The sequence below is a fragment of the Mauremys mutica genome, chromosome 3 (genome assembly GCF_020497125.1).
Source record: "Mauremys mutica isolate MM-2020 ecotype Southern chromosome 3, ASM2049712v1, whole genome shotgun sequence".
Lineage (NCBI taxonomy): Eukaryota > Metazoa > Chordata > Testudines > Geoemydidae > Mauremys > Mauremys mutica.
The window spans coordinates 15937507-15951934 of NC_059074.1; positions in this window are offsets into that span (position 1 = coordinate 15937507).

Genomic DNA, 14428 nt, shown 5'->3' on the forward strand with positions numbered 1-14428 from the left:
CTTCTACGTACTATAGACATATATGCTATTGAGCAATGTGTCCAGCAAACAAAATCTCCCTCATCTAAAGCATGGCCCATTGAAAAGCAGGAGTGGTACAGGGGACACAGACATACACATAGTCATCCTAGCTGGAATGTTTCATGCAGCAAGTGGCTTTCTCTGACAGAAACATTCATTAAAGAGCATGCTGGAGGGACATGCATGCCTCCCAAAAGACATGTTTGGATGCCAGGCACAGCAAGCGTTAAGAATGCTGTAGAGCTAATTTGGAGGTGTACATGTGTCCTATAATAGAGAGATCCAATTCTTGATCCCTAGGCACAGCAGGAGTAGGAAATTCTGCAGAAACACTGACCCCAATGGGAATGAGCATCTCCTGTCTCTGTCAACGTATTGGACACAGAAGGAAAAGGGAGGCTAGCTCGCAACCTTTTAAAAGGGCAGCTATTTAGACCCCCAGTTGTGTCACCCTTACCGATTTTGAGCAGTTCTCCTGAAGTTAATGGGAGCGGTGAGTGCTCAGTTACTTTATATATCTATTCCTACACCTCTATTTTGAAAGATACGCTCAGTCTGAATGTCACTGCCTAGCACCTTGGGCTAGCACCATTTCCACCTGTACACCAAGTTTGTAAAGTGTTGCATTCGGATATGGTAGCATTTTATTCTCACTTTGCATGGATGTAAATGATCTCAATATGTGAGAACAGGAGGATCAGACCCTCTGTCATCAGCAGAATTAATTCACAACCAACTAATATGTTCCACCATTCTTTTGTTCTTGGTTGGTGGGACTGGTAGGTTAATTTCAATATGTAATACATTTCCCTTGCACACAATAGCTTCTAATTCTTCCTTTCTGTGTTCAGACAATAATCAGATATTGTTTGCTAGTATAGACTGATGCCTCTGTTGGCAACCCTAGGCTTTTTCCATAGAAAAGGACTTACTTAATGAGAAATATGAAAAGAATCATCTGGCTTTAGAAATGCCAAGTGCAACTTTAGGCTATCACATACTAGGTAGGTGTGCTTTTAGCTTAATAAAGGAAAAGATACAAATAATGCCTTCTAACCACTTAAACCTTCCCTAGGGTTTTAAATGTTTCAGACTAGTCCTCAGGAGATCATTCAAAAAACAAAACACACACACACACTCACACCCCTCTCCTTCTCCTAGTCCCGACCCACACAACTGCTTGTATATTATCCACCTATTACTGTGAAGTAACAGCAGAATTTAGCCTAAGGAGAAAGATCATATCTTGCTTAAAAGACTGAATCCTGAATCTCTTGTGCTGGCACAGACTTATTTTGTTACCTTGGGCAAGTTATTGAATCTCTCTGCCTCAATTTCCCATGTTTCAGATGGGATGATGAGAACTTTCATCCACCCTACATCTGTCCTTAGCTACTTAGATGGTAAATTCTTTGGGGAGGGGATTCTCTTACCCGCACAATAGAGCCCAGATCTTAGTTGGGGGCTCCAGTCTCCATCATAATACAAATTGGATCGCTACAACAATGTGAACTTAACCTCCTTTCACATGGGGAGGCTCTGTTCAGATAGGCGCGGGGGGGGAAAGCTAATTCTCATTTTGGAGAACAGCTTGAATGTCTGAACCCTAAAAGATCAAGATCCAGAAGGCAAAGAATCCCAAATGTATCAGATTTTCAAATCTCATGATTGTAAAGCTGATGCCATGAGATTTTTTCTTTTTGTGAAGAGACTCATGATTTTGTGAATTCCTCATTAAAAGTGTAGCTGAATATACTAATCTGTCTTAGGCACTTATGTGGCCCCATTACCATAGTATCCAAGACCCTCAATTTTTAATGTGGGTATTCACACCAACAGTGAAGGAGGGCACCATTTTGCAGATGCGTTTTAGCACAAATATCAGGTGACTTGCCATAGGTCATATAGAAAGTATGTGGCAGAATGGGGAGCTGAATCCAGCTCTCCCTAGTCTTAGGTTAGTGCTATAACCACTGAACCAGTCCTCTTTATGTTAAAACCAATAGCTTCAACTGTCCAGAATCTGCAACAGCCATGAGTTCACAGTGCTGTTTAGAACTTCATCTACTTTAGCTACACAATCTTAAAAACAGAGGAACAGCCATACTGGAGGTCAGACCAATGATCCAGCCAGCCCAGTATCCTGTCTTCTGATAGTGGGCGGTGCCATAAACTTCAGAGGGAATGAACAGAGCGGTTATCAAGTGATCCATCCCCTACCATCCAGTCACAGCTTCTGGCAGTCAGAGGTTTAATGGTTTCATCCCTGACCATCTTGGCTAATAGCCATTGATGGATCTATCCTACATGAACATAGCTCTTTTTTTGAACCCTGTTTATAGCTTTGGCTTTCACAAAACTCCTGGCAATGAGTTCTACAGATTGACTCTGCACTGTGTGAAGAACTTCCTTTGGTTTGTGTTAAACCTGCTGCCTATTCATTTCATTGGGCGATACCTATTTCTTGTGTTATGGGAAGGGGCAAATAACACTTTCTCCACACCATCATGATTGTATAGACTCTGTCATAGTCCCCTCTCCAAGTCATCTATTCTAAGATGAACAGTCCCAGTCTTTTTTGAATCTCTCCTCATATGGAAGCTGTTCCATATCCCTAATTTTTTATGCCTTTCTCTGTATTTTTTCTGATTCTAACATCTTTTTTGAGATGGGGTGACAAGAACTGCCCCCAGTACTCAAGGTGTGGATGGTACCATGGATTTATATAGTGGCATTATGTAGCTTTTTTTTAACTGCCACTATACATTGAGCAAATATTTTTCAGAGCACAGTCCACAATTACACCAAAATCTTTCTTGAGTAGTAACAGCTAATTTAGACCCATCATTTCATATGTGTAGTTTCTTTTCTAATGTGCATTACTTTGCATTTATCAACACTGAATTACATCTGTCATTTTGAGTTAGCACTGTAAAAACTGACCATTTGTTTCTACCCTTTGTTTCCTATCTTTTAACCAGTTACTGAGGCCTTGTCTACACTACAGGGGAAATTCAATCTAAACTAAACAATTTGAGTTACGTGAATAGCGTAACTCAGATCAACGTAGCTTAGATCTACTTATCGTGGGGTCCACACTACGCAATGTCGACGGGAGACACTCTCCCTTCAACTCCCCCTACTCTTCTCGATCCGGGGGAGTACAGGAGTCAAGAGGAGAGCGATCTGCGGTCTATTTAGTGAGAGTTCACTAGACCCACTAAATCGACCACTGATGCATTGATCACCTCTCGTCAATCCCCAGGTTAGTGTAGACAAGCCCTGACTCACGAGAGGACCGTCCCTCTTATCCCATGATTGCTTGCTTTGCTTCTGAGCCTTTGGGGAAGGGACCTTGTCAGAGGCTTGCTGACACCCTTAAAGAATTCTAATAGACAATTTTAAAGAAGAATTCTGTGATTTAAATAAGCATTTAAGGGTATATCTACAGTGCAGTGTGGTTACTTGCAGGAGTAACCAGACTGGTGCTAGTTGATCTTAAGCCAGTATACTACTAATGGCACCCAGTAGGTTGAGCTAGCCTGCTATGAATGGCAGTGTGGACATTGCAGCACTGGGAGTGGTTCAGGCCAGCCACCCAAGTTTAGATTCAGGGGGTCAGGCAGGCTTGGACTCTGATGGCTAGTCTGAGCTGCCAGCCAGTGCTGCAACATCCATGTGCTGCTGTTCTTAGCATGCTAACTCAAGCTGAGCTAGCACAAGTCTGTCTACCCAAGTTGGGAATCACTCCTCCCAGCGGCAATGTAGACATTCCCTAAATGGTTCAAATTGGGCTTTGAGGGTCACATTACACTGAGCAAAAAGGCAGGAAGAATGTGTGTATGAGCGTTCTTTGCAGGGTTGCATTAGCAGTGCAGCAGCACATTCCTCTGTTAAAACCATGCATCTCTTCCAGTATCCCTGCAACTGAAAGGCAGAAACAATTAATTTTTTTGTAAGTAAAAGCTTAAATGATTCAAAATCACTCCCAATACAACAAAAATGGTGGTAATCCTTAAATCCTTTTCTTTCTGGCCTCCAGAATCTTCTCCTGTCCTTGAAGCTACATCACCTTTCATGTTGGCTTGTTGCCTGTTTCAATCTGCCAAATGGAGATTGTCCCAGGAGCATCTGGGAGAGATGATAAAAGAATAACTGTGGCTAAGGTTCTTTATCAGTAAGCACATGAACATCACAGCAGCTTTTAGCACAAGTTTTTCTCGTCTCACTATGGCCAACCTGAGAACTGTAAGTGCTATCGGATCAGAATGGAAGCACTTCATTCTGTATTCACTGACCCCACAAGCTGACCATAATAATAATAATAATTGGAGATATACCAATCTCCTAGAACTGGAAGGGACCTTGAAAGGTCATCAAGTCCAGCCCCCTGCCTTCACTAGCAGGACCAATTTTTGCCCCAGACCCCTAAGTGGCCCCCTCAAGGATTGAACTCACAACCCTGGGTTTAACAGGCCAATGCTCAAACCACTGAGCTATCTCTCCCCATGCAGTGGGGAATCAGACCTTTGAACTTTAAACTTGGTCCAGAGTTTCTTCAAGCTCCCCCTGACCAGGACCCACCAACTCAAGGCAGTACCAGACCCTACAGCCCAACAGATGCAAAATCTGCAGTCTTGCTGCTAGGATGATCAATACCATTTTAAGATTCCAAGGTCCCATATGTGGTTACCACAACATGTGGTTTACCTCCTCCAGTTTATCAACTGCCCATAACTTTCACCCCCATAACCACTGCACTCAAATTCTCACAGAAAAATAAAAGATTAAAAACCATCACATCACACAGGGCTGAACACCTTTCAGAAAGTGACCATTTCATATATTGAAAGACCAGATTTGTCCTTCAAGGAAACCTGTAAAAGCCTTGCACCATAAGTTCATAATTCTGCTGTACACCAAAAACCATGGACTTCATAGAAACACTGGTTTTATGGCTCATTATACCCACCTATAACACACCACCCTGCCTGCTACCCTTAAGTACCAACTTTTAAACTGTTTATGCATAACAGTTTAACCCCCAATTGCCCACTTCATTTCCAGCATGCATTTCCCCCCTTTTTGCTTAATCTGTCCCAACTTGTATTTAGCTCAGACGCTCTGCTTCCTTCCCCAGACCTGAAGAAGAGCTCTGTGCAGCTTGAAAGCTTGTACCTTCCATCAACAGAAGTGGGTCCAATAAAAGATATTACTTTACCCAGCTTGTCGCTTTCATATCCCAGGACAAACACAGCTAAACAACACTGCAAACTGTCTATGTGAATGTCTTTCCTCAAATCCTGCCCTCTTTTGGCAAAGACCCCAGGCAGGCTGCCTTTTCCCAGTCACCTCTAACCTCCGGGTTCTGGGTGTCTGTCTGTTTTCCTTAACCGTCTCTCTTCCTGCTCAGGGGAGTGTCCCTTAAGTCTAGTCAGGGTCTCTTTGTTCTCCTGTGTTCAGTAGTTTAGGCCAGCTCTACACTACAGAGTTAGGTCATCACAAGGCAGCTGAAGTCAATCAACTCTGTAAGTGTCTACACTATAGCCTTGCTCCTGCCAATGTAAATCCCCCACTATGCTGACCTAATAACTCCACCTGCACGAGAGTTGTAGTGTTCAGGTCGATGTAGGTAGGGCGACAGTGTCTGTGTACACACTGCATTATTTACATCACCTGTCTGCACTGCATGGAGCTCCCAGCTGGGGGCCCAGGCAGTCGGCCAGGCCCCAGGAGCGTGAGCTGTCAGCTGTGCACACTGCCCAACTTAAATTGGTGCCCCATTAACAGAAGGAAGATAGTGTGGACATGAAAAAAACCCACAGTAATTACTGCGGTGGCTGTACATCGACCTAACATAGGTCACTTAATTGTGTAGCTTGGACAAGGCCCTCATCCATTGAGCTCAGCTGGGGCTGGGAACAAAGGTAAATCCCTCTTAAGTCTTAGTAGCAGGGTGGCTGGCTCAAGCTATTGTTCCACTTCCAATAGCATTAAACTAAACCAACATGTTCATACAGCTGATATCCCAATAACCAGGTCAACATACGGTATTCATAAATTATTCAGAGCTGATGCATGTCCATCACACCCATTGCCATATTATTTGAGAGAATTCTTGTCGTTAAGGGGTTATCTTTGGATTCAGGAGGGTTCAATTTGCTGCTCTGCCACAGACTTCCTGGATGACCCTGGGCAAGTTGCTTGGGATCAGGTTCTTCAGAACATGTTTAGGCACCTAAAGATGCAGATAGGCCTCTAGTGGGATTTTTCTGAAGTGTGAGTGTAGGCTAGGTGCCTAATTCCCATTGATTTCAATGAAAATTAGACTCCTAAACTACTTAGACACTTTTGAAAGTCCCACTAGTCACTATTTGCATCTGTAGGCACCTAAATACCTTTAAGGGGGGAGGGATAGCTCAGTGGTTTGAGCATTGGCCTGCTAAACCCAGGGATGTGAATTCAGTCCTTGAGTGGGCCATTTAGGGATCTGGGGCAAAATTCTGGGGATTGGTCCTGCTTTGAGCAGGAGGTTGGACTAGATGACCTCCTGAGGTCCCTTCCAACCCTGATATTCTATGAAGAATCTAGTCCTTGGTCTCCCTACACCTCAGTCCCTTGGCTGTAAAATGAGGCACTGATGTACTTTGGCAATGGGCTATATAAGTAACTTTAGTAGAGCTCAAAATGTAAACTGTGACATTAGTTCTGAGATCTTCAATGCCCAGCTCTCCTGCAGCTGGATATTCACCAGCTACATGTTACCAGCATGAATCCATGTCCTAGGGAACGCAGGACTGTTAGGCACCCTACACTCCGTCTGGCTTCCTGAGCAAAGGAAATATTAAGGCTGGGTGTATCTTTGCCTCTCTGTGAAACAGGATTCAGATGTGATGTGGCCAAAGGAAGATTCTATAAATCGTGATTTGGCCTGGGAGCAGGGTTATTGGAAAAGATAACCAAAACAAACGGGCCAATACTGGGCCTATTTATCCAATCTCCTCTCCCCTCTACTCCCCATTCACAATCGATTTAATTCTATATCTTCATAATTTCCCCTGTCTCTCTCTTGTAGCGGGATTGGTTTCTTTTTCAGAAACTTGGAAGGGCAACCAGGTTGAAACCAGGGCTCATAATCAGAAGCTAGGCTTCAACTCTTAACTTCAGCCTGACCATGGCTGCTCCATAATCACTGCAAGAAAATCACTGCCGAAGAAAGTAGAAATAATGGAAAAGGGTAAAGCTAAAGCTCTGCAAGCAGGGAACCATTTACACCAAATAAACCCAAGATCTCCCCTATCCTTGTTTGTTTGCACATTTTCCTTCAACCTTAGATTATTCCATCCTAATTTAGTACATGAGATTTTTTTTAATACAGAAAAAATACATAAGGGACATTTGATTAGACATTACAGGGTTTTTTCCTGAGATTAACAGGAAGCAAAAAAAAAAGACCGCTTTAAGCAGATTTCATTAATATACGTGCAAAACATGTTTTCATCCATCATTTTTGCCTTGTGAAAATGACTCCTGGGTAGCACAATAGAAGTGATTGAAGCTTTCACTGAGTAGGAAGGACTTCATATCATATAGGACTATTAATGAGGTGACTTGTTCGATCAGAAGAAATTACATTTTCAAAGGCTACTTAGCAACAAAGCATAGATTAATGGTGGCTTTGCAGAAAATCAGCCACGCAAACATACATTACCTTTTTAAAAAATGTCTTCCTCAATACTGCTGAATTGAAGGAGCTTGCTAAGGACAGGAGCTAGTAGGACATTGTAGCCTCTGTGGCCTTTATCTGAACTGTCTCGAGCCATTACCTTGTGCTTCTTCCCAGGAGGACTGCCTGTCGCACGCTCTGATGAGACACTGTTGCTTTTCCTCTAGCAGATGTAAACAGAGCTCAGGGGAACTCTGTAGAGTAACTTGTTTTGCACACATTTTTAGCACATATTTTAGAAACTGCAAGGTTCACACTGATGGATTTCTCTCTGGCTTCAGTTAGTGTGAAGCCTTCAGCCATTCCAGGTGAGACTATACTAATACATAGCTCTTATACTGATGAAAAATGCTATATATCTCAAAACACTTTACAAAGGTTTGTCCCATTTTGCAGATGGGGAAACTGAGGCAGCAAGAGGTTAAAGTGGCTTAACCAAGGTCACCCAGCAGATCTAGAAATAAACCCCAAGTCCCAGTCCAGTGCTCTAGCCATTGGGCCACTTCTGTTGTTAGAGCCCCTGCATTCTGATTCTGTTGTTAGAGCCCCTGCATGGTGTTGGGTGCTGTGGTTCAGGAGGTGTTGCCTTTTGTATAACAAAACTGATTTCCTGATCTCTTCTGCTGATTAAAAATTTCACAGCACTCTAAGAGTGGGGTATTAATCCTGGAATACATTCCAGTTACTAAACGTACTTGCTGCCTACCTGAAATTCCCATTGTAGCTCAGTTTAGATAACATACTTTTCTGGTGTTTTGCTGGAATTGCCGCAGAGAGTTGCTACATGCTGCTTACCCAGAGGTGGCTGTATTTCAGTGGTGGATGATATCAATCCTGTTTATATTCACAGTACAGTTTGTGGAGTTTAAGTGCTTTAAGAGCTGAGTGGAGGCTATGTAAATTCAAGGGGCACTATTAAGGGCCCAAAAGCAAGCTATTCCGCTGGGTAGGAAAGATAAAAAATGTGGCAAAAGACCACCTTGCCTTAACCACGAGATCTTGCATGATCTAAAAAATAAAAGAGTCATATAAAAAATGGAAACTAGGTCAGATTACAAAGGATGAATATAGGCAAACAACACAGGAATGCAGGAGCAAGATTAGAAAGGCAAAGGCACAAAATGAGCTCAAACTAGCTATGGGAATAAAGGGAAACAAGAAGACTTTTTATCAATACATTAGAAGCAAGAAAAAGACCAAGGACAGGGCAGGCCCACTGCTCAGTGAGGAGGGAGAAACAGTAACAGGAAACTTGGAAATGGCAGAGATGCCTAATGATTTATTTGTTTCGGTCTTCACTGAGAAGTCTGAAGGAAGGCCTAACATAGTGAATGCTTATGGGAAGGGGGTAGGTTTAGAAGATAAAATAAAAAAAGAACAAGTTAAAAATCACTTAGAAAAGTTAGATGCCTGCAAGTCACCAGGGCCTGATGAAATGCATCCTAGAATACTCAAGGAGCTAATAGAGGAGGTATCTGAGCCTCTAGCTATTATCTTTGGAAAATCATGGGAGACAGGAGAGATTCCAGAAGACTGGAAAAGGGCAAATATAGTGCCCATCTATAAAAAGGGAAATAAAAACAACCCAGGAAACTACAGACCAGTTAATTTAACTTCTGTGCCAGGGAAGATAATGGAGCAAGTAAGGAAATCATCTGCAAACACTTGGAAGGTGGAAAGGTGATAGGGAATAGCCAGCATGGATTTGTAAAGAACAAATCGTGTCAAACCAATCTGATAGCTTTCTTTGACAGGATAACGAGCCTTGTGGATAAGGGAGAAGTGGTGGATGTGGTATACCTAGACTTTAGTAAGGCATTTGATACAGTCTCGCACGATATTCTTATCGATAAACTAGGCAAATACAATTTAGATGGGGCTACTATAAGGTGGGTGCATGACTGGCTGGATAACCATACTCGGAGAGTAGTTATTAATGGTTCTCAATCCTGCTGGAAAGGTATAACAAGTGGGGTTTCGCAGGGGTCTGTTTTGGGACCGGCTCTGTTCAATATCTTCATCAACGACTTAGATGTTGGCATAGAAAGTACGCTTATTAAGTTTGCAGATGATACCAAACTGGGAGGGATTGCAACTGCTTTGGAGGACAGGGTCATAATTCAAAATGATCTGGACAAATTGGAGAAATGGTCTGAGGTAAACCAGATAAAGTTTAGTAAAGACAAATGCAAAGTGCTCCACTTAGGAAGGAACAATCAGTTTCACCCATACAGAATGGGAAGAGACTGTCTAGGAAGGAGTACGGCAGAAAGGGATCTAGGGGTTATAGTGGACCGCAAGCTAAAAATGAGTCAACAGTGTGATGCTGTTGCAAAAAAAGCAAACGTGATTCTGGGATGCATTAACAGGTGTGTTGTGAGCAAGACACGAGAAGTCATTCTTCCGCTCTACTCTGCGCTGGTTAGGCCTCAACTGGAGTAGTGTGTCCAGTTCTGGGCACCACGTTTCAAGAAAGATGTGGAGAAATTGGAGAGGGTCCAGAGAAGAGCATCAAGAATGATTAAAGGTCTAGAGAACATGACCTATGAAGGAAGGCTGAAAGAACTGGGTTTGTTTAGTTTGGAAAAGAGAAGACTGAGAGGGGACATGATAGCAGTTTTCAGGTATCTAAAAGGGTGTCATCAGGAGGAGGGAGAAAACTTGTTCACCTTAGCCTCTAAGGATAGAACAAGAAGCAATGGGCTTAAACTGCAGCAAGGGAGATTTAGGTTGAACATTAGGAAAAAGTTCCTAACTGTCAGGGTGGTTAAACACTGGAATAAATTGCCTAGGGAGGTTGTGGAATCGCCATCTCTGGAGATATTTAAGAGTAGGTTAGATAAATGTCTATCAGGGATGGTCTAGACAGTATTTGGTCCTGCCATGAGGGCAGGGGACTGGACTCAATGACCTCTCGAGGTCCCTTCCAGTCCTAGAGTCTATGAATTGCTGTTCTCTTTGCATCCTTTGATGAATCAAGGATATTTTGAGGTAGGGTGACCAGATGGGATGGGAGGTAATAGGAGCCTATATAAGAAAAAGACCCACAAATCGGGACTGTCCCTATAAAATCAGGATATCTGGTCACCCTATTTTGAGGACAAGCCCCAAGCTAGCCTGTATATGCTGCTGAACAGCAATTTGGAAAATATGCAAGGACTATATTATTTATCTTGTACAAGCATGTTAAACACTTCATGTCTGTGTGCCTGGAGTCACCGCAGAGGCACATCTGCTGTGTGCGGGCTAGACAGATAACAAACAAACAAGCTGGCACTCAAATTTACACTGCATTTGTTGAGCTAATTTGCCAACATGTCGCACTTTTTCAGTCTTTACAAGGCTTTACAAATATCACCCAGTTGGGTCTCACTGGGAACAAGATTCATGTCGACTGTTTTAAAAACCTTTTTGTGTGGTGTTAGGCTTTGTGCCTATTAAGGTTAAACAATACTTCGATCACCATATACAGAAGACTGTGGCCAGTAGGGAAGGTAAGGACTGCATGTACCACACCTAGCTGGACCTGCTGGATATGACCTGTTGACAGACAGGGTACTGCAGCCCAGGGCCCAGTCTGAGAGTGGGAGAATCATGATTCCATCACAGGAAAAGTAAAATACAAGGCCTGACATCTTAGGGGTGCACTCAAGAGACCAGAGAGGGGTCGCCGTGCAGCCAGCAACCTTGACAAAGGGCTATATAGAAATGCTCGTTATAACAATAAATTAAATATAGGGTCAGTACAGCAGGTTTTCATGTGACTGCACTTTATTTATTAGCCCTATTAATTTCCCTCCCATCAGATATTAATCCTAAACCTCCTTATACGTCAGCTTACTGTAAATGGAGTAAAAGCCACTTCTTGAGTTTCCCTGCATGGAAATAAGCAGCTTTATACATTAGCCATGCAGTCCAATACCAGGCTACACATCAGCATGTCTCATTAAGGCAGAATGTGTGTAAATTGGAGTCCATCGTTATGCCGTGTTAACCATGTTACAGAAATGAGTAAACAATTTCTGCCTTATTCATTTCTGAGAAGAAAACAAGCTTGTGACATTTTTTTAAAAATTAGCTTTAAGCAAGGAAACAAAAAGTTTCTTTGCTCTCTCCAGCTCACAGTCCATCTTCTTTCTCTCGACTACTGGGCATAGTAAACATACAGGCCTGTGTGTAGTGCTTTAATGCATTCAGCATAACGAGCTACTTAATGCAACATAGTGCTGTAAAGGCCTGATCATGACTCAACTGGCTTGCATAGACTGGGCCTGATTTCTCATTTACACTTAAGCCTCTTTACAGCACTTAACAGTGTAAAAGGACCTTAAAAGGGACATTAAAAAGCCCCTTTACATTACCAGAGCTGTGTAAGGGGATTCAGTGTAACTGGAGAATCAGGTCCAGCGTGTTTTATTTCTTTGTATGTTGGGGATAGCCAAATCCACTTGCGAATATGAAACTTTCCATTGTTGTTGATTGTTGTATGTTGTATTGACAGCTATGTTGGTCCCGGGATCAGGGCCGGCTCCAGATCCCAGCGCGCCAAGCACGCGCGTGGGGTGGCATTTTGCCGGGAGGGCGGCAGGCGGGTCCGGCGGACCTTCTGCAGTCATGACTGCAGACGGTTCGCTAGTCCCGCGGCTCGAGTGGACCTCCCGCAGGCATGCCTGCGGAAGCTCCACCGGAGCCGTGGGACCAGCGGACCCTCCGCAGTCATGCCTGCGGGAGGTCCGCTGCTCCCGGGGCTCCGGTGCATCTCCCGCAGGCATGACTGCTTGGGGCAGCCAAATTCCTAGAGCCGCCCCTGCCCGGGATGTTAGAGAGACAAGGTGGGTGAGGTAACGTCTTTTATTGGACCAACGTCTGTTGGTAAGAGAGACAAGCTTTTGAGCTTCTCTGTGTAAGCTCGAAAGCTTCTCTCTCACCAACTGAAATTGGACCGATAAAAGATATTACTTCCCCTACCTTGTCTCTCAAACTTTTCACTCTGAGTAAGGGGCTTCTCCTTCAATTTCTGCTTAATATAACCTTTCTGTTTTAGTAAACTTTTTTTTAAATGAAGAAGCCCATCCATAACTGAACTAAATGTCAACCCATGCAGTTTTGTCTTCCTGAGTCTGGAAACAGCCTAAAACAACAGAGGTGTGAATCGCCTGAGTACCTAGACTATACACTGCCAAGGAGTTCCTCTGGCATTGGGGCAGAAGAAATCTCCTCCTGCCCCTCATATCTCTACAGCAGCAGAACTGCTATACTGGGTGAATGGCTAGTGGATGGCAGGAGGCTTCCATCATGGTGCTGGTCTATGTGGTGTAGAGGAGAGGCATATCTTCTGTGTAGGATCCCTAAATCGTGTCCATCCTTTGCATAGTGCTTTCTTGCCACAAAGGAGGAAGGCAGAATTGGCCCCAAAAGTTGTGCTTTCTCCTGCCTCATACCTATGGGATGTTAACTCTCAATTCTGTCTCTAGGAATTGGCTTTACCCCTCCAAAATGCTATGTCTGGGACTTCCAGTAAGTTTCAACCATCCTTCTCTCACCCCTATTCCCCTCATATTTTGTATAGTGTAAATACAGGTGTACATAGATCAGGCATCTGGCTGGATCATTTTAAGGGCTGATATATGCAGTTAGAGTCTTGCACTTATCTGTGATCCCTCGATTCAAGGATGATCTCAACCATGGATTTACATATGGGTCCTGAGATAATTCAGCAGTCCAATCCTGGAACCACAGATCCGCCCACAGTATGTACAGACATTTCCTAGAGGGTCAGCTGCCTGCTGGGAGTAAGTTATTTCTTTTTCCTTCCTTCTCTCCATCTTTTCAGCTTCAAGGGGAAGGTGCTTCTCCTTGAAGCGGGCCACTGCCTGATGGAGGATGTGTTGCTATTGGGGTCGGTTGGTGGCTTGCTCCTCCCAGCTTGTAATGTCCACATCAGTTTTCCCGAGATATGATTTGTGTGTCTTTGTAGAGTTTCTTTTGACCACCACGGGATCTCTGACCATGGGTGAGCTGAGAGTAGAGGACTTGTTTTGGAAGGCGAGAATCGCCTCCGCACACAATGTCCAACCCAGCAGAGTTGGTGCATGAGTGTCATTTCTTCAATGCTGGTCACATTGGCTTCAGTGAGGATGCTGGCGTTAGTGCAGCGATCTTTCCATGTGATGCGAAGGATCTTCCGGAGGCATTGTTGGTGGTACCTCTCCAGACTCTTGAGGTGCTGTCAATAAGTCACCCAGGTTTCACATCCATGCACTTATATACAGGTGACCAAATGCAGGCCTGGCATAAGATGGTGTAGCTTCATTTACCCTAAATGGAGCTGCATTGTCAGCACTGAATTGGACTGTATGTGCAACGTCTGTGCAGACACCTGACTTTTGTGCATTTAAATTTTCAGTATGAATACTGCTTTAATATGCAATTTTTGTACTGAATTTCCATGTGTGTTTAATTAAAAATAAGCTATAGTCAAGGGCTGAAATGTTTCTAAAATGCCTATTGCTAAAAAAGGCAGATTTACAGGACACAGGACTACAGCTTAGACTCTAACAGACACAAATAACTGAGTGTTGCCGTGGAAGACAAAAGGTCAAATTTGTCCTTGCTGGTACCTCACTAGAGTTAAGCACCAAGGATGAATTTGGCCCACAACCCCTTGCTCCATCTTCTCTG